Source organism: Bos grunniens, chromosome 5 (genome assembly GCF_055505025.1).
Source record: "Bos grunniens cultivar Pamir isolate PY7600 chromosome 5, Bosgru_T2T1.0, whole genome shotgun sequence".
In the NCBI taxonomy this organism is placed as follows: domain Eukaryota; kingdom Metazoa; phylum Chordata; class Mammalia; order Artiodactyla; family Bovidae; genus Bos; species Bos grunniens.
Window position 1 is genome coordinate 115,069,730 of NC_141169.1, and position 19,413 is coordinate 115,089,142.

Below are 19,413 nucleotides of genomic sequence, written 5' to 3' on the forward strand. Positions count from 1 at the left end.
GAAACAGTGAAACAGCTACTGAAGTGTTTCCCAGGGAGAAATGATGGTGGCTGAGACCACACAGAAAGCAGGAGAAACAATGACACGTGAGTTTTGAAAGAATACTGAGGATAAAACAAAATGCCCTCATTCTTTCAACTTCTATCCACCCAGACTTCCTGACTCCCAGGCTCAAGCATTCAACAAACCTGTGCCCAGCAGCAATCATGTCCTGTGTGTCTCTGAGCTCAGCTCCGCCTGACCCAGACTTTCTCAAGACCCACTGTGGACAAGGAGCAGAGATGTGCACCCCAAGCCCTTTCTATGCAGCCGTGGTTCCGAGAAGCAGGAGAGCCCAGCACTCCATGTCTGGGAAAGCAGCTGTGCAGACGGGAGCCAGGGCAGCTTGTCCTCCCCACCAAGCAGCCCCGCATCCCCATCTCTCAGGAGGCTCTCAGCCTTCCACATGGTGACTTCAGAGAGAGAACAGCCGTCTGCTCTGCACAGCAGACTTCGCAAGCTCACTTCCTTACCAGCCTTACCCACATGTGCATAGAGCGAAACAAAATCCTCTTGCTGAACGCTTGATTCAAGCCGACAATCCTAAAAACCAAGGCCATTTAAACTGAGCAGAATGCAAAATGTTTCTGAAGCACACCAGTCACTTCAGGTTAAGTTTAGAGAAAATCTTCTGAAAGCACTCACTCTGGATCTGCAGGTGAGGTTTAATTTCTAAATTGCTTTCTGGACTCAGGAAGAGGCAGAAGATATGACTAGACAATACTCAGCAGTGAATTCCTAAGTTCTGAGAATGAAAATGATGATGGTTCTGTAGATCCAGAGAAAGGTGTGTCTGTTTATTTTCACAATGAACCTGAAGAAGAAAAGAAAGTCCCAGATGCAGAAAATGCTTAATAACACCTCCACCTTTGGGATTTGCAAGGAGGTGTTAAAAGGCTTGACCTTTCCTTTCTGATTATCTTACAGGAAATGAACTCAAATCTTAAAATGAGACGTTTGATGGCATGCACAGCAGGCTTCAAAAGCAGTCAGGGAAGTTCTTTCTCTTGGGAAAGTCTCACCGAGTTGTACTGTGTGTTAAAGACCAAACCACGTAGAGGGTGTATCAACATGCATGGCCCCAAACAGGCCACTGGGCAACTTGCCAGGGTCCTTTAGGCTCAGCCGTTTTCTCCAGACAGGCTGGTCGAGTCAGCACTCCTGCCACGCACCACCTGTGCAGCCTCACAGAGGTCTGTCTCCTACTTCATCTGGAATTCCACAGGGGAAGGACTCTGCCCTCTGTATCTATGCATAATCCAAAACAGGGGCTCCAGAAATGAGACGGGACCACCACGTGGAGGGTAGGGAAGGGGAAAGAGGAGGTGCTACATTAGCTGAGTCTTAAAGGTCAGCAAAGGTGACAGAGTTTCTATGCAAGAAATTAGTATTAAAAAATACTAAATACCGTTAAGATGACAACGTTTTGCCCCTGTATCTTTTACATCCTAATAGCTAAAAGGAAACAAGTGGTGGCCCAGCCCCATGGTCATTTTCTGATGGCTTTTCATGTTCTGGGTAATAACTGTGTTAGGTTACAGAGAATTGGCAGTGAAGGCAGGATGAGACACCAAGGCACCTGGCTTCAGCCCAGCCCATCAACTGTCCGTCCACCCACGTGACTTGAGGAGGAGATGGAGCAAACAGAATTTAGACATGTTCCCCCAAATAATTTTTCTCATGTAACAGAAACATGTCAGCTGACAGGTCCGTGCCTGGGACTGATTTTTGCTGTGATAATTTTTAGACCTCTGGTTGGCAAGCACCCTGGGAACGTGCAGACTTGGGCTGAAGATCTCCCTAAGCTAAATACTGAGTTGATGCTCCATAGGTTTAAAAACAGAAAAAGTTACTTTCAAAGGACAAAAGTGACACATTTTCAAATCTACTCCCTTCGCCAAAGTTTCTATAGGGGGCCAACCCCACAGTGGGAATGGGACACACCCCCACAGGGCAATATTTTGAGAGAAATACACCCATGCTTTTAAGATTGGGGTGGGACTGGGCTGCAGAGAGAGATGACAGAGCTAGGAGACCTGGGTTCTAGTGCGCGCTCTGGCCTTTACCTGCACAGGTCACTTCCCAGCCAGCCTGGGTTTCCTCACTTACTAAAACAGACACATTGCCCGCCCAGCCTAGGTCCCAGGTAATGAAAGGATGGTTAGAAATCACTGCACAAACAGGATCCCTGCATCCTGCGGTTGGTCCCTCTGGTCATTCACTTATTTGCCAAGTAACATATCTTGAGCACCTACTATGTTTGGGTTCAGGAAATCACACAAGCAAGATAAAGTCTCTGATTTTGGGGGGCCTGTATTTAAGTGGGATATCCCAGGCCTTTGACAAACTGGTGAATTTAGAACGCTTCACCTGGCACCAGACTCAATTACTAGCTGTCTAAAGTTGGAGTTTTCCCTGGCCCACTGCACAAGTGCAGCCCTCTACAGAGCAGCTCCTTGGAGAGTGAGTGGTGAGGCTCAAGTAGGACAATGATTACCATCAGCCTAACAAATGTTATCTATTACAATTACTACACAGTCAGCCATTAAAGAACAAAAACTACAACAAAGTGAAAATAAAGTTGGAGTAAAACCTCAAATTCCTTCTTAACTACTTGGCAATTAGGATAGCATTTTATTCCAAAAATAGATTTTTATAGTCTATGCAGCAAAAGGAAAGAAACTCATGGCAAAGTAAGTAGACTGTGATCTACTCAAGGCAAGTCCATGTCGTCTTCATCTCGGCATCTGCACATGGCAGAGGAGCACTACGTGTCTACTGCTGACTAAGCCACCATAGTCGGCAAGGGTGAAGGTTAGAGCAGAGCCTGCGGTGCTCCAGCGACTGTTCACACTCTCTTTAATATCCACTTGTCCTTCCACAGACTTAGAAGCTGAATCACCACAGTCAGCGGGTTCAGCAGAAGTGGTGTCACCAGAATGGAGCCCTGCACTAGGGACGAGGAGACCAAGGCGGCCTGGAGATGCAGACCCCCGTTCCCGTCGCTCCCCTCCAAGCCGGCAGCCCTCACCTCCCTCCTCCAGCTCCTCTCTTACTGTGGGGTTCTGGGCTTGATCCTTCCTGCATGTCACAGTTTAGGAGGTTCAAAAAATTTTTCGTTTCTGTGAATGAAAAATATCTGAACACATCTCAAGAAAGGACAAAGGAATAGTATTATTTGCCAGGAGGGGGTGTGTGAAGGTTGATGGTTTAAGTAACTGAAACTCTGCCATTTTTTCAATACCTTTATTGAGACATAATTCATACACAATTCACCCATTTGACGTATATACAGTGCTTTTGAGTGTGTTTAGCATTGTGTATCATGACCACAGTCAATTCTGTCACCCCCAAAAGGAACTCTGTTCCCCCCCTTCTCTCCTTCAGTGCCTGGCAACCACTAATCTGTTTCTGTCGCCATAAATCTCACTATTCTGGACTATTCCATCTCATACAAATAGAATCATGCAACAGAATCTTTTGTGGTCATATGTGTTATGCCTTGCCTCTTTCACTTGGCATGATGTTTTCAGCCATAGTAGAGCACATATCAGTAACTCATTCCCTTTTATTGCTAAGTAATATTCCATTGTATAGATATACCACAATTTGGGTCTGTCTGAAGAAGCTGAGTCACCATAGTCAGTGGGTTCAGAAGAAGTGGTGTCCACTTTTTTGGCTATTCTGAATGATGCTGCTGTGAGAATTCGGGTTCGAGTCTTTGTGTGGACCTATGTTTTCATGCATTTCAGGTACTAGGTGTGGAATTCCCAGGTCATACAGTAACTCTACGTTTAACCTTTTGAGGAGCTGTTTTCCCAAACTGAGTTGTTCCCAACAGTCGGCAAGACTGTTTTCCAAGCAGTTTTTCCGTCTATCCCCACCAGCAGGATATGATGGTTCCAACTTCTCCACATACTAAAATTTGACACTATATACTTGGATGAGCTTGAAGTGTCTTTTGGAGCTAAATAAAAATCTATTTTATACAACTCAAAGAAAATAGCTTATTTTTTGGTTTTTAGAAAATTTGTGATGTATAAGAACAAAAGACATCAAAGAAAAACATGGATGTGCCCCAAACTTATTATTTAAACCTTTGCACAATAAATTGTAATGTGGAAAGCAAAGAAAAATGGAGTTGACACAACTGATAATCTTATTACCTAAAGTATACTATTAATAAAGACTGATATGAAGACTGAGGATTCAATTCTACTGCACAAAGAAGTTGTCAAAGATGAATATCCAGGAAAGAAGACATCTGGGGCACAGACAGGAGTGCACACAGAAGCCCTCTCTGCTAAAGCAGGCCACGTGGCTAGTGAAAAGCCTGTGCAGAGCCCCCGACTTTCTCCTGTCTCCCCGTCATCCGCTGAGGAAGCCTGCACTGCAGCTACAGGAGAGCAGACTCCTGAGTCTGCCTGGCCCCAGAGTGACTGTGTAGACTTGCGCCCCAATGTCCCACAAGCAACCTGCAGAGCAAGCAAGGAAGACATTTTGTTATGTGAACCTCTGAGATTCAGAGTTAGCTTGTTACCGTAGCTTATCCTAGCTAAATCTACTCCTATAAATTAACATGTAGGGGAAAAGTACAACCTTCCTTTAAAAACAGAAGTAACTGGACTTCCCTGGTGGTTCAATGGTTGAGAATCTGCCTGTCAATGCAGGGGACACAGGTTCGATCCCTGGTGCTGGAAGATTCCACGTGCCACGAGGCAACTAAGCCTGTCCATCACAACAGCTGAGCCCGGGCTCTGGAGCCCATGGTCCACAAGAGAAGCGACTACAGTGAGATGCCCGGGCATCACCACTAGAGTAGCTTCCGCTCGCCGCAACTGAAGAAGCCCGCATGCGGCAACAAAGACCTGGCACAGCCAGAAACAAACAAACAAAAACAACTGCTTTTAAAAATGGAAATAACTTGAGAAAATTAAAATGATAACCCCAGCGGGGCCACAGAAAAATAGGAATGAACTCTAACATTGCTGACAGACTTCATGGAAAAATCTGGAAACAGAACAAGGCAGATGACAGTTACTAACCTCTGACCCTGTGGGCCCACTCTGGGGAATATGACCCAACCAAATAAATTCAAAGAAAAAAGAACTTGAACAAAATGTTCATCCCAGTAATATTTATAACAGCAGAGACTGGAGAACAAGTCAAATGCTCACAAACTGAGACATCAGTGACTTGACAGAGTGGACACTACACAGCCATTATAAAAGATAAGCAAGGGAACCACTTTATATCTGAAATTGGGCATAAGCAAAAAATAAAATAGTGGACAGACCTTTATTACACACAAACATTCAAAGACAAGGATTATATATTTTCTTCTTTGTAACCCCAGTGCTTAGCATGAAGTAGACACTCAAATATTTGCTAAATGACTGGATGTCTGACCAGAAAGTAACCATGTCGGGGTTACTTTGGAGGAGACTCTGGAGATGAAGTTGTGTGCTCCTTATTTCTGTAACATGATTTCAGTGTGTACATTTTAAGATGATATATCTGAATTAGCAAAAGGGAAACAACATTCTTCCTTCATGTAATAAAGCTAGTTTAACGTTTCAAGGGCATGGGTCATGACTTCACACAAAGAAAAACTCACTAACGGTTAACTCACCCCAGGTTTCCTCACATGAATGGGGAGGAGGCTGGAGTCATTCACAGATCTGTCCCACTCACCCTCCTGACACTTGGTTTTCCCTTCTCCACAATGTGGGGGTGCGCTAAAGGATAAGGGTCTTTGCAGTTCTGGTTTCAACCATTCCAAATGGAAAGAGGGGACAACCCATGGTTACTAGAATCTCAGGAAAGTAGCTATCATCCGTGATTAAACACATTCAACAGATGTGGCTTCTTCTGTTCCCAAAATGTAAGCATCCTGTGATGATCCTCCAGGCAGTCCCACTCAACAAAGACAGGTTTTACACCTCCAAAGAACAAGTGCTCATTGATCTGCACCATGTCAACCCGGCAAGGAGCCCCAGTGACACCACAGCACATAAAGCTGCCTGCCAAAGACTGAAGCAGTGTTATTCTAACATAACCTTAGAATGCCTTCACACAAGTGGCATCACACACACACACACACACACACACACCTTTCCTGGAAATTCGCTGCTCCTCTCTCATGTCCGGCTGGCGGTCAGGGGCGGGGAGCAAGCACAAGAGGATGCACTGGCCCATCACTGCCATGGCCTCCCCATTCACGTCAGGTGTCCTCAGCCTAACAGAGTACCTGACAACTGGCAGATGGTAACAGACACAAGAGACATGTATGACAAAGTTACAGGGAACTGGGCTATGGATTCAGGCACTTCATGTCCTCTTTATTCCTTGAAATTCTCTGTGCAGCTCCACCTCCCCTTTGTCAGTCTTTGAGGAGCACCGCCAGAGACAGCTATTAAGCTTTTTACCTAACTTGCCGAACAGTCCTTTTCTCAGTGAGAAGCTCCCACCCAGTCGGATACTTCTTCCTTGAGCTGCAAGGTTTCCACCTCAAGAGACGTACTTAAACACTAAAGAAGAAAAGTCAGATGAGACAGAAAGACTCTTCTGGCAAAAGTCGAAGGAAAAAGTACAGAATGGGTCAGGAGGTTGCCCTTTGTTCAGACAAGAAAATGGGGGTATTCAACACGGGCAGATGTGATAAGGAAAGAGGGGGAGAGAAATGCTGACCACTGAGAGCGGGCACTTATGGGGGTGCCCTCCGAGCTCTGTTAAAGCAGGTTCCCAAGATTCGACAAAGGACATTATTAACAACACGCGTGAGTCACAGTGGCCCCAGGTCAAGCACTTCAGCTTCTTTCAAGCCCTCCACTCTGAGGCTGCCCCTTTTAGAAGCAGACTTCCTGTCACACAAAGGGCCTCTGTGGGCAGTTCCTCGGCCTCTTTTCCTGTGCAGCGGCACTTTTGGAGGCTCTTCCCCCCTTCAAAGTCTGACTGAGTGCTGAGCACTCTAGAGGGGCTACAGCTCGGCTGAAGGGGTGACACTCACCCACCCTGCAAACTAGACACAGAGAGAGAATACCACCAAAGAACATGGCACCCCTGGATGCATATGTCTAGAACTGAAAACTAGCCTCTGAAATCTGCATCGGTGATGCTTCGCAAACACACAGGGGTAACCCCTTGATGGCTTCGTCACCTCAGGCAAAAAACTCAAGAGGTCTGTGATTGGCATGGCTCATTTGCAAAATGGAAAAAAGGAATCCAATCTGCCTTAGCAGTTATACAGATCAAATGACATTTGTCCTGGGCCTGGCACAGCGCCAGTATGGGGGCCTCCAGGGTGATGGTGACCATGGGCCATCCTCAGTCAAACAAGCCAGGCGCCATCACTGAGGCATTCTCCTTCCCAAGGGAAGCTTGAAGGACACTTGAACCTCCTCCTCAAACACAGAGCCAGGGCCTAGGGGAGAACATGCTATGGGAACAGGAGGGCTCATAATGGGCCTATGGGGCTGACACTTCAGTGGGAATTCATCAGCTGGAGAAGCAAGGAGGGGCATTCTAGGAGAGGGACCTGCATGGCAAAGAGAAGGTGGGATAAACCAGTACAGTGGAGGCTCACACAGATCCTGATGGCAAGCCCTGGGAAGTGGCTATGGCTTTTAAGGAAAGAGGAAAGAGAATTTACAAGGGCCAGGGTGCTGATGGTCATGCCATCAGCCTGAGTCACTCATTATGCTGCAAGAAGAGTGACTTCTGCTCTGTCCACCCATCAGCCTTAAAAAGTAGCACCTCCTGAAAAGAGCTTGTCATGAGAAGGCTAGGAAACCATTGACAAGACTTCACACCCATCAGAGCTCTGTCAGGAAATGAACTGTTCAAGTACTTCTCAAGCCGTGCTGTAAATATGTGCCGTTGAAATTTAAAAAAAAAAAAAAAAAGTCATGTAACCACAAAAGGGTTTGGTTTTAATTTTGTAGCTATTATGCACCTAACTATGGGGACACTTTCTCAAGACACTATTTTTTTTGTTCAAATGTACAAGCTGGAGCCAAAGCATTCTGTTCTAAGGAAGGAAGACACAGGGCCAGTGTGGACCTCAAGTGACAAACTGACAACTGAATTCTAACTTGACAATGATTTTATTTTTTAAAAAGTTCCCATAACCTGAAGGAGAAGGCAGTGGCACCCCACTCCAGTACTCTTGCCTGGAAAATCCCATGGACGGAGGAGCCTGGTGGGCTGCAGTCCATGGGGTCTCGAAGAGTCGGACACGACTGAGCGACTTCACTTTGACTTTTCACTTTCATGCATTGGAGAAGGAAACGGCAACCTACCCCAGTGTTCTTGCCTGGAGAATCCCAGGGACGGGGGAACCTGGTGGGCTGCCGTCTATGGGGTCACACAGAGTCCAACACGACTGAAGCGACTTAGCAGCAGCAGCATAACCTGAAGGACTATCCAGTAATTTGGAAAAAAGAGCAGGGAACCCACTTATCCAGCAACAATCTGAAGCTAATGAGCTAAATAAAGTTTCCCTTACATGGGGAAGAGAGAGCAGGGCTCGTACTAGCAGTGGGTGCTATGACAGGGGCAAGCTTTAACTTCTAAGCCTCATTCTTCTCACCTGGAAATGAGCATAAATATGGCTGATCTACTTCAGGGGGAAGTAAGGAGAAATTTAAATACCACCTTATATGTGAGTGCCTGCCCACACAAGGCACTCAGCAAATGTCCCTCCCTACCGCCTGTCCCTAGTACAACTCCTCCGGTCCCTGGATCTCGCTGGCCTTGCCCCACCCGGGGGTGCGGATATCACTTGAGCAAGCGGACATACATGCCCATTCCTCAGTTATGTCACTGAAAACTCTAGGAACGTAAAACAAAAATCTGCAATGTTAAGCCATTTATATATGTATATACACGTGTTTTTGTGATGTTATCTGCCTAATAAAACACTTCCAGTTACCAGTTTACAAAGCAGAAAAATGAATGGAACTTCTGTTTATGATAAAATGCCTAATTACTATGCAAGCATACCTCAGAGATCTTGCAAGTTTGGCTCCAGACCACCTCAATAAAGCAAATACTGCAATAAAGTAAGTCACACAAAGTTTTGGGCTTCCCAGTGCATGTAAAAGTTACGTTTACCCTGTAGTGTATTAAGTGTACAACATATAGCATCATGTCTAAAAAACAATGTACCTTAATCTTAAAGTCCTTTATTGCTAAAAAATACTAACCATTATCTGAGCCTTCAGTGACTTGTAATCTTTTGGCAATAGTAACATCAAAGATCAGTGATCACAGGACTTCCCTGGTGGTCCAGAGGTTAAGAGATCACCTGCTAACGCAGGGAACACAGGTTTGATCCCTGGTCCAGGAGGATCCCACATGCCACAGAGCAACTAAGCCCACGAGCCACAACTATTGAACCTGTGCACACTAGAGCCGATGCTCCCCAACAAGAGAAGCCACTGCAGCGAGAAGCCTGCAATCAGAGGAGCCCTGACTCGACGCCACTAGAGAAAGCCCACATGCAGCAATGGAGACCCAATGCAGCCATAAATTAATTTTAAAAAGGCACGCACACACACACGCATGCACACACAGATGAACTGTAGCAAACAGAAGGCACAGGAATAAGAAAGGCCACATCTCTTCAGGTGTACTTCTATTCAAACTGTACTGGAGGACTAGCCAAAACAATAAGAAAAGTAAGAAAACAGTATAAGAATTAGAAAAGAAGAATGAAAACATTATTTGTAGAGGATACTGTTTTAGCAAGGTGGATAGACCCTAATGATAACCGTCTAGATGGACAGCCTCAACTATGCCTTAAGGGCTGTCGCGTTAAGGACAATGCTGGGGGCTCTGCGCATGTGGTTTCATTCCACAGGAAAGAAGGCATCATAATCTTTATTGTACAGAAGAAACCTAGAGTCAGAGAGGTTAAATATCTTGCTCAGAGCCACACGGCAAGTAAATGGTTAGTTTTGAAACTGAGTCTATCTGTCCCCAAAGCTTAGCCACTCCACCTGCCGCAGGATGATAGACAAACACTAGCAGCACGTGATAAGGACCATCTGCGCTCTCACAGGGGCGCATACGGTGGGTGGTCACAAGGACTGGAGTGTAATGAGGAGATTAACCTGAAGAAAGCTAGTGAAGGGCGCCTGAGCTAGGTCTGAAGTGTGCAGGAGAATGCATGGACAGTGAGCGGTATTCTGGAGAGAGAGAGAGAGGTTAAAAGGTATGAAAGAATGGAGAATGTGGTGGCAGGGGAGCAAACAGGGAGGAGCTGAATACAAGGCAAGACAGGTACCACTAGGCCCGGGGGCTTGAAGGTCACACTGGGAATCTGAAAAGTTATGAGAAGGGACCTGACCAAAAGCCTGTCAAAGAAAGTTCCCTTGGACAGAAAGCAGAGAACAGATCATCAAGCCTGTAGAGCTGGGCCGTCCAGTATGGCAGCCACTAGCAACTGAGGGCTTAAAATGCAGCTGGTGCAACTGGGGATTGACTTTCTTGTATTTACTTTTAATTCATTTTAATACAAATAGCCACACATGATTACCAACTACCATATTGGACGGTGCTGCTCCTAGAGGTTGGAGACTGGAGAAGGACAAAGGGTTAGGAGACCAAGAAAGAGGACTGATATTCAAGAGAAGAACAGATGAAGTTGGCATTGCTCATCTGTAAAATGGAATCCAATCTGCCTTAGCGGTTGTGCAGATCAAATGACATTTGTCCTGGGCCTGGCACAGCACCAGTATGGGGGCCTCCAGGGTGATGGCGACCTGTGAATGGGGGGCAGAGGGGAACAAGGATTAAAAGTGCCTGATTTTGAGAATGGGGATACAAGTAGATGGATGGCTGAGTCCCTTTGCTGTTCACCTAAAACTATCACAACATGGTTAATCAGCTTTGTTGAAAGTGTTAGTTGCTGAATGGTGTCTGACTGTGATCCCATGGACTGTAGCCCACCAGGCTCCTTGGTCCATGGCATTTCCCAGGCAAGAATATTGGAGTGGGTTGCCATGCCCTCCTCCAGGGGATCTTCCTGACCAGGGATGGAACTTGGGTCTCCTGCATTGCAGGCAGATTCATTACTGTCTGAGCCACCAAGGAAGCTCCAATACAAAATAAAAAGTTCAAAAGGGAAAAAAAGGAAGGAGAACCCTTAAAAAAATATATTCTTGATTTTGGAGGCAAGGTAGCTGGTGGTGCCACAAAGAGAAAAAGAAAATTCAGAAGAACGGGGTTAGGGTGGAAAACACTGGCCTGGGCCTGATAAACCTGAGGTTATCAGGTTTACCGAAGCCCGCTGTGTACATACTACCATCAGCCACATTCAACTCCTGAACACAGCGTGTTCTCTCAGACCTCCTTGCCTTCGAGTATGTATTTCCCTCTGCTTCTCTCATCCACCTGACAAATCTCTCTCTCAAAACATACCACCAAACTGAGGTTTTCCCTGACCTCCCCCATTCTTCACAGCAGATAAGGTACCACTGTGAGGAGACTCCTCACCCTGGAGTTTAGAAGTCTCTTTACCTGTCTGGACTGGGGCTTCCTGGGGGCAAGAATTCAATCTGAACCATCACGGATCCCAGGGCCTACCAGCACCATGCCTGACACAAACTGAGCACACAACAAACTCTGCCAAGCAGGTAAGCTGAACACATGCAGGCCTGAAACAAGTGATTCAGCCAGCCAGCATTCAGATGGACTGTCCCTCCAGGCAGTGGCCTAACAGAGGCTGGAAATAAGCAGAGAGCTGGCTCAGGTGCCTGCACAGCTATTAACAAAAGCAGTCAGGTGCTGAACAAGCAGAGTTACATAAGCCTCACATCATGACTTTTCATCATTATGACAACCTTTGCCCATCCCAAATTCAAACTCTTGAGCCTTAGAAGTCTACTGGATGTGCCGAAGATAAATTAATGCCTTAGAAGTTAACATTAAATATGCAATGATTTTGCCTCAAAAAAAAAGTGGTCCTGAGACGTCTCTGCACGGCCTTGTGGTCTTGATGTGTAACACTCCTCCTGCATCATAAGGGTCGAGAATAAAGTGAACCTGAACTGAACACCCTCAGTTGCTAAATGAACAAAATGTTCTGTTTTCCAAGTCAACAGATACTAGGTCATCAATCCATTGTGCCCTGTGCTACGTTTCCCTTTTGTGTCAGCCACAAAGAGATCACTTCATTGTCTCCATATTGCCCTGGGCTTCATTGAGTTTGCTAATCAAGCACTACTAATGTGTTAGGAATGCGAGAATCAAAGGGAATTCCAAATTGGTAAGCTCAACATTTTAGCCCTGCTAATTTCATCAATAACATCTTGTCAGATAAGCATTTCCCTGCAAAATCATTCTCCCTGATCTCCTTCAACGACTGCAGAACAAATCTCAATGTGAAACAAGATGGTATAAAATGTGTAGCACAGCCTTCACATTATCAGTAAGAAATTTTAATTACATACTATTGTGATGGCCACGGGCACACATTTCAAATTCAAGACACCTTCTGTCGGATTCTTTAAGTTATCCAAAAATAGAACATTAAGCTTGTGAGTCTACATAGAGATTCATGTCTTATGATTCATGTATGACAGTCTAATGAGGGGGAAAAAAAAAAATTAGGCCAGATTCCCAGGGCTGTTGGAGATGCTAGACACCTAGTCTGTCACTTGACATCAAGGCAGAACTGAGGTGCAAACGCATTAGACCAGCTCAGTGAAACACAACTCCAGTGCCTTCAATCTCTATGGGAAGGAGACCACTGCAACCCTTTCATTCATTCACTCGTTCATTCAAATTAATGGCCCATATTTTCCATTGATACTATCCATCCCCACCCCCAACACACCCACAGTCCTCTTCACCTGCCTCTAGTGCCTGGGATCTACTTGGGCTACCAGAAGTTTCTTCAACGCCTCAGAGGAGATTCTAAGGCCACACTAGAAGCAGGTCTGAAGAGAAGCCTCAAGCAGAGAAGTGAAGATGGCCCAGACAACCCAACCTCTCACACCCTCTGGGACTTCTGAGCCAAGAACAGCCTCAGGGGCTGCCTTTAAAGCCCTCCTCAGGCTGCAGCAAAGCCAGGACCCCGTATCCCCTTTCAGTATCCCCTTTCACGTCTTTAAACTCCACAAGCAGAATCGGAATTTACACTACTGTAGGCAATAGTTAGGGGCAAGGAGGAATGTCAAATATTACTTTTTACTGACTAGGGCCGTTATATATTAATTACATGTTTTGAGCGCTGAAAAATTGATGCTTTTGAACTGTGGTGTTGGAGAAGACTCTTGAGAGTCCCTTGGACTGCAAGGAGATCTAACCAGTCCATCCTGAAGGAGATCAGCCCTTGGATTTCTTTGGAAGGAATGATGCTAAAGCTGAAACTCCAGTACTTTGGCCACCTCATGTGAAGAGTTGACTCATTGGAAAAGACTGATGCTGGGAGGGATTGGGGGCAGGAAGAGAAGGGGACAACAGAGGATGAGATGGCTGGATGGCATCACTGACTCAATGGACGTGAGTCTCAGTGAATTTCAGGAGTTGGTGATGGACAGGGAGGCCTGGTGTGCTGCGATTCATGGGGTCACAAAGAGTCGGACACGACTGAGCGACTGAACTGAACTGATACATGTATAATTATATATATATATATATACACACATATCAAGAAGGTCAATTACATATTAAGAAAAGGAAGCCATTTAAGATATTCTATATTTAATATGTACTAAAATGTAACAGTCTCAAAGAAAGGCAATGCCAAAGAATGCTCAAACTACCGCACAATTGCACTCATCTCACACGCTAGTAAAGTAATGCTCAAAATTCTCCAAGCCAGGCTTCAGCAATACGTGATCCGTGAACTTCCTGATGTTCAAGCTGGTTTTAGAAAAGGCAGAGGAACCAGAGATCAAATTGCCAACATCCGCTGGATCATGGAAAAAGCAAGAGAGTTCCAGAAAAACATCTATTTCTGCTTTATTGACTATGCCAAAGCCTTTGACTATGTGGATCACAATCAACTGTGGAAAATTCTGAAAGAGATGGGAATACCAGACCACCTGATCTGCCTCTTGAGAAATCTGTATGCAGGTCAGGAAGCAACAGTTAGAACTGGACATGGAACAACAGACTGGTTCCAAATAGGAAAAGGAGTTTGTCAAGGCTGTATATTGTCACCCTGTTTATTTAACTTATATGCAGAGTACATCATGAGAAACGCTGGACTGGAAGAAACACAAGCTGGAATCAAGATTGCCGGGAGAAATCTCAATAACCTCAGATATGCAGATGACACCACCCTTATGGCAGAAAGTGAAGAGGAACTCAAAAGCCTCTTGATGAAAGTGAAAGTGGAGAGTGAAAAAGTTGGCTTAAAGCTCAACATTCAGAAAACGAAGATCATGGCATCCGGTCCCACCACTTCATGGGAAATAGATGGGGAAACAGTGGAAACAGTGTCAGACTTTCTTTTTCTGGGCTCCAAAATCACTGCAGATGGTGACTGCAGCCATGAAATTAAAAGACGCTTACTCCTTGGAAGGAAAGTTATGACCAACCTAGATAGCATATTGAAAAGCAGAGACATTATTTTGCCAACAAAGGTTCGTCTAGTCAAGGCTATGGTTTTTCCTGTGGTCATGTATGGATGTGAGAGTTGGACTGTGAAGAAGGCTGAGTGCCGAAGAATTGATGCTTTTGAAGTGTGATGTTGGAGAAGACTCCTGAGAGTCCCTTGGACTGCAAGGAGATCCAACCAGTCCATTCTGAAGGAGATCAGCCCTGGGATTTCTTTGGAGGGAATGATGCTAAAGCTGAAACTCCAGTACTTTGGCCACCTCATGCGAAGAGCTGACTCACTGGAAAAGACTCTGATGCTGGGAGGGATTGGGGGCAGGAGGAGAAGGGGACACCAGAGGATGAGATGGCTGGATGGCATCACTGACTCGATGGACGTGAGTCTGAGTGAACTCCGGGAGTTTGTGATGGACAGGGAGGCCTGGCGTGCTGCAATTCATGGAGTCACAAAGAGTCGGACACGACTGAGCGACTGAACTGAACTGAACTGAAAATGTAACAGTACATATAAAATTCGAAGTGGGGAAGAAAGGTAACTAAATTATGGGAGAAGTGAACTAAACCACTCCCTGAAGCAGGCTTCACCCTTTCTTTAACCCCCGCAGTGTGGTCATTTGGCTCAGCAACTGCAAGCCGCAGCTTCTTCAGGACAGTGACAAAAAGATGGCTACCAGAACACAAGGGAAGACACAGCCCTGACCCAGTACAGAAAAACAGTGCTCATGTGACTTACTTCATTCCCAGGTTTTCTAAATTAAGACAGGTATAAAGCTATCGACTACCATTTCAAGTACAGTTAAAATATTTATGAAAATGCCTATTTCCCTATAGTGTTTCTGTTTCAGAAATTCTCCGTAACATATACTCTAAATACTTCAGAAAATACAAATAAGTGCTATTCTGTAACCTCTCCAGGGCATCTTAAGGTGACTCTGGGCAGAGTGGGAGCCACATCAAGGGCTGAGAACAGTCACACACTGTTCTCAGCATGCCTCTATTTGCATCTAATTCTCATACTTGAATTTCAGAGGATCCAAACTCAATATTTAGGAGAGACTATTTTTAAATGTTTCTGGAAGGTTGTGGGTAAATTTCATCTTTATAAATTCAATCATTACCCCACTTTACTTACAATTTAATGTATTGTTTTAAAGTGTATCTATTCCCAAACCCAGTTACTCCAGGCTGAGAGGCAGCAAGACAGAGCTGTCAGTATTCCTTCCCAGGGGCCATAAAGCTCCCCTAGAGTTCAGGGTTCTCCTTTCACATCCTGAAGAATCCTTTTTTCAAAGAAGAATCATGTACTTCAGTCAATTTCTTTAAATTAATTATGATGTTATTAAGTTTGGATTTCTCATCTAGCAGAAAATCATATAATAAGGTTTTCTTATAACATTATCAATTGAGTAAGACCTAGTTTAGGGGAGAGGAAGAAAAACTTTATAAAATAGAGAACTCTTTGTTTTTAAGAAAAATCTCTCAGAGGGAATAATGTCAACACTGTGCTGGAGGTAATGCGTTGCGCACCTATGCCAAATGGTACTCAGGGAAATTGTTGAATAAAAACTGAGTATTTGAAAATAGACTCATCAGAGGAAAAAAGCCAGCGCTGGCCAATTTACCTTGAGATAATATATGGAGAAAGCAAATAAAGGAAAGGCCAATGGCCCAGAAATTGGGAGACCTGGGGTCCAGACTCACTCAGCCACCAACATGCCAAGTGACCTTGAACAAGTCAGCAGGGCATTTCATCTCTTGGTCTTAATTCCTTGTTTAAAAAAATAAAGGGGCCTGACTGTGACAACTTCAAGAGCTATTACAACTCTAAAGATCATGTTCCCACTTTTTAATTATGCCACCTCCTAAATAATAGAATTATATGGGTGAGCAAAACAGTAGACTAACAATGTATGGGAGGGGAGCTCATTTTTACTACTGGCATAAATCTCAGGCCTCTAGGATATGCTTCATTTTGAAGCTAGGATACTTGTTTATTATTTTCATAAATGCAGCATTAAAATTCACCTAGAATTAGGTAAGATATCACATTATGAAGACAGAAGGGTTTTGAGGAGATATTCTAAGAGCAAGGGTGAAACCTGATTAAGGTCTGAGAGAAATGTATGTTGGGTGGGGGAGGATTCTAGAAAATAGGAAATATGCAATCCTGAAAGTATTAGAAATACATACCTCACACTGGGAATGACCTAACAAGAAGACATGCTTCTCTGCGCGGCACAGACTGCACTAACGTGGCACCGTTTGGAGAATAGAGTACACCACCTTTCTAATGTTCACAGCAATAGGTAACCCAATAAATACATTCACTTAGTGATGAATCACTTAGGTACCAGGAATTAAAAAAAAAAATCTTCTAACTAGAATTTCAGTACTGCATAAACAAAGGAAAGAGAGAGGGGGTCAATTCATTTTAATTCCAGAATATGACTTCCAAGATAAGAAACAAATATGTATGTAAAGCTGCTCAGCTACTGAAACCATAAAACTTTTACATTTTACTATCCAATAAAAATGAAAACAAAGTGTCCAGTGATAGCAATGGATAGGGACAAGGGCATAGGGTCCAGCTGAGAAGAAAATTAAGAACTAATGAGGAGAAAGATGGAGGAGGGGCCTTGGAGCAAGCCACAAGCTGATGGGATTCTGGAAAAGACAGTCATGAAACAGCAATTATAGTCAACTGGAAAAGCTAATTTGTTCATTTTCTCTCACACATCCCAGTTACATGTTTGCAGGTTAGATTTGGCTGTTAAGAAAGGAAATGGCAGCACGTGATAAACATAATGCCTGACAGTAGGGGGGAAAAAACCAACGGTTTATTAACAGCTAACTCAAGTAATTCATTCAGCTACTCAGTAAGAAAAACATATAGCTAGAGGTATACAAGCTTTCTAAAACATGCAAAAGTTTTTAATTTACTCTTTAATTATTATTTATTATTTAATCTATTTTGAAATGAAGCATGCACATATGTTCTAAAACCAGAGTAGAAATTATAAAGCATAGACCTTCATTTAGTTTCAGTCAAAATGTATTCATCAAGAAAATCAAACATTTACTCTGACATTTTCTCAAAGTGTTTTGGATAGAACACTCCACACTCTTCAGCTGATATTGAACTGCGTAAGCATTTCCATTAAGAAGCTCTAAACAAGGTGTGCTTAAAAGGTAAGAGTTCTGGTACATCAATCACTCAGAAAAAAAAAAAAGATCAATGAAAATTTTACTTTCAAAAGGTCTCTCTTAAAGGAAAAGCAGGTTCTAAATAGCACACTCACGTTTTCTTGTCAAAGGCAGGAGCTTCACCTGCATAACTTTGCAGATCCGCTTCCGTACCTGCCTCCTCCCGACCCTGCTGGTATGTCTGACCTCGGCTCCCAGCAGAATTCTCCCAGCACATTTCATCATTTCCTGTTGGCTGCTGACTCCTTGCAGCCGTGATAAGGCCATTCCCCTTCAATGCTGCATTCACCCTACAGGCACCAGGTTCCCAGACCGCTGCTGTGAGCCTGCTAGCACCATCACAGCAGAGCTTCCTTTTTTTTTTTTTTTTCAGAAAGTAGACAGAAATCTCGGTATTCGTGGAAAATCAGAGAGACGGAGAACAAAAGTCATATCACCCCCTCCTCAAATCAACTTGCATATGAACTAACTTATACTGTATGTGATCGTCTTGGAATCTCTTCCTGTACTCAGGATCCTTCCACTTACAAGGGCAAAAAGACCCACTCTGTATCTCAGGAGCCATGAGTTAACGTGACAGGGATTTATGCGCATGGCATAATCTTCCATTTCCCCTACATGTAGAACGCCACTTCTCTCTGCGCCTCCACACGTTACAGCACAGCAGTGTGACAGGGGGCCATGCAGGGAAACCCGGCGCAGGCTCAGGCTGCACACAGGCAGGGGCCCCGACCTCAGCAGCACGGCTGCCTCCCAGGAACCAGGGCACTCAGACATGCAAGTGTAATCCCCTAGAAGTCAACATCAAACACAAAGCACCTTACTTCCGAGAGTTTGACAAAGAACTGAAAGTGAAGGAAGAAAAGAAAAATTTAACTTGAGGTGAGAAGGAAGAAGTCCTGTCTCATTTAAAAATGTATGTGCCCACAAGAACATCCTGTATAATTCTTGTGAGATAAAGAGGCGGCACGACTCTACCGAGTGACAGGGCAGAGGGGAAAGGAAGAGGTCACCAGGAACGCTCTGACCAACACTCTGATTTTTAAGCTGTTATGGGTATGATGACTTGTGAAAATCCATTGGTATACACACTTATAATTTGTGCACTTTTATGTGTACATATATATTTATACCTGAATAAAAAGTGTTTTAAAAAACCTATGCAACAACATCAAAAATATAAACACTACAGGAAAGAGAAGATTCAAAGTAATCCGTAAAAAGAGACAAAAACAAATCCTTCAAGGGCTCAGTGTCCCTAAAATATTTTCTCAGAAAATATGTAATTGACCAAAGAATATACAAGGGAAAATTATGCTAAGTGGATATACATTACTACCCATTTTCATTCAAAAATGTTAAGTTAAAAACAGACATCTAAGTCTGACCTTAGAACAGAATTGGTTAAAAATCTCTTCCCAAAATCTCATGTTTAGAAAGTCCTTAATGGAAAAACACCAATAAAGCAAAGACAATATCAACAATAGCCTCAATTATTTGACATACGATAATAACTCACACTACTCAGAAAACTATACCACCTTCCCCTCACCCTCCCCACACAACAACAACAAAAGAGAAGCACTGACTTAAAAAATT

The 19,413-nt window shown here is 44.1% G+C and overlaps 1 protein-coding gene across 7 annotated transcripts in view; it reads right to left on the reverse strand.

The window, feature by feature from the left end:
* The window catches only part of PACSIN2 (protein kinase C and casein kinase substrate in neurons 2), a 115,421-nt gene that overhangs the window by 50,045 nt on the left and 45,963 nt on the right, over positions 1–19,413 (reverse strand). The window contains exon 1 of one of the 7 annotated variants that reach the window (XM_086403153.1): positions 17,910–18,027. The exons of 5 other annotated variants lie outside the window; for them this stretch is intronic. The gene's annotated coding sequence lies outside the window, so the exon portion shown is untranslated. Of the gene's footprint in view, positions 1–17,909; positions 18,028–19,413 lie in introns of those variants that run through there. One more of the 7 variants, XM_086403157.1, reaches the window with a different exon arrangement.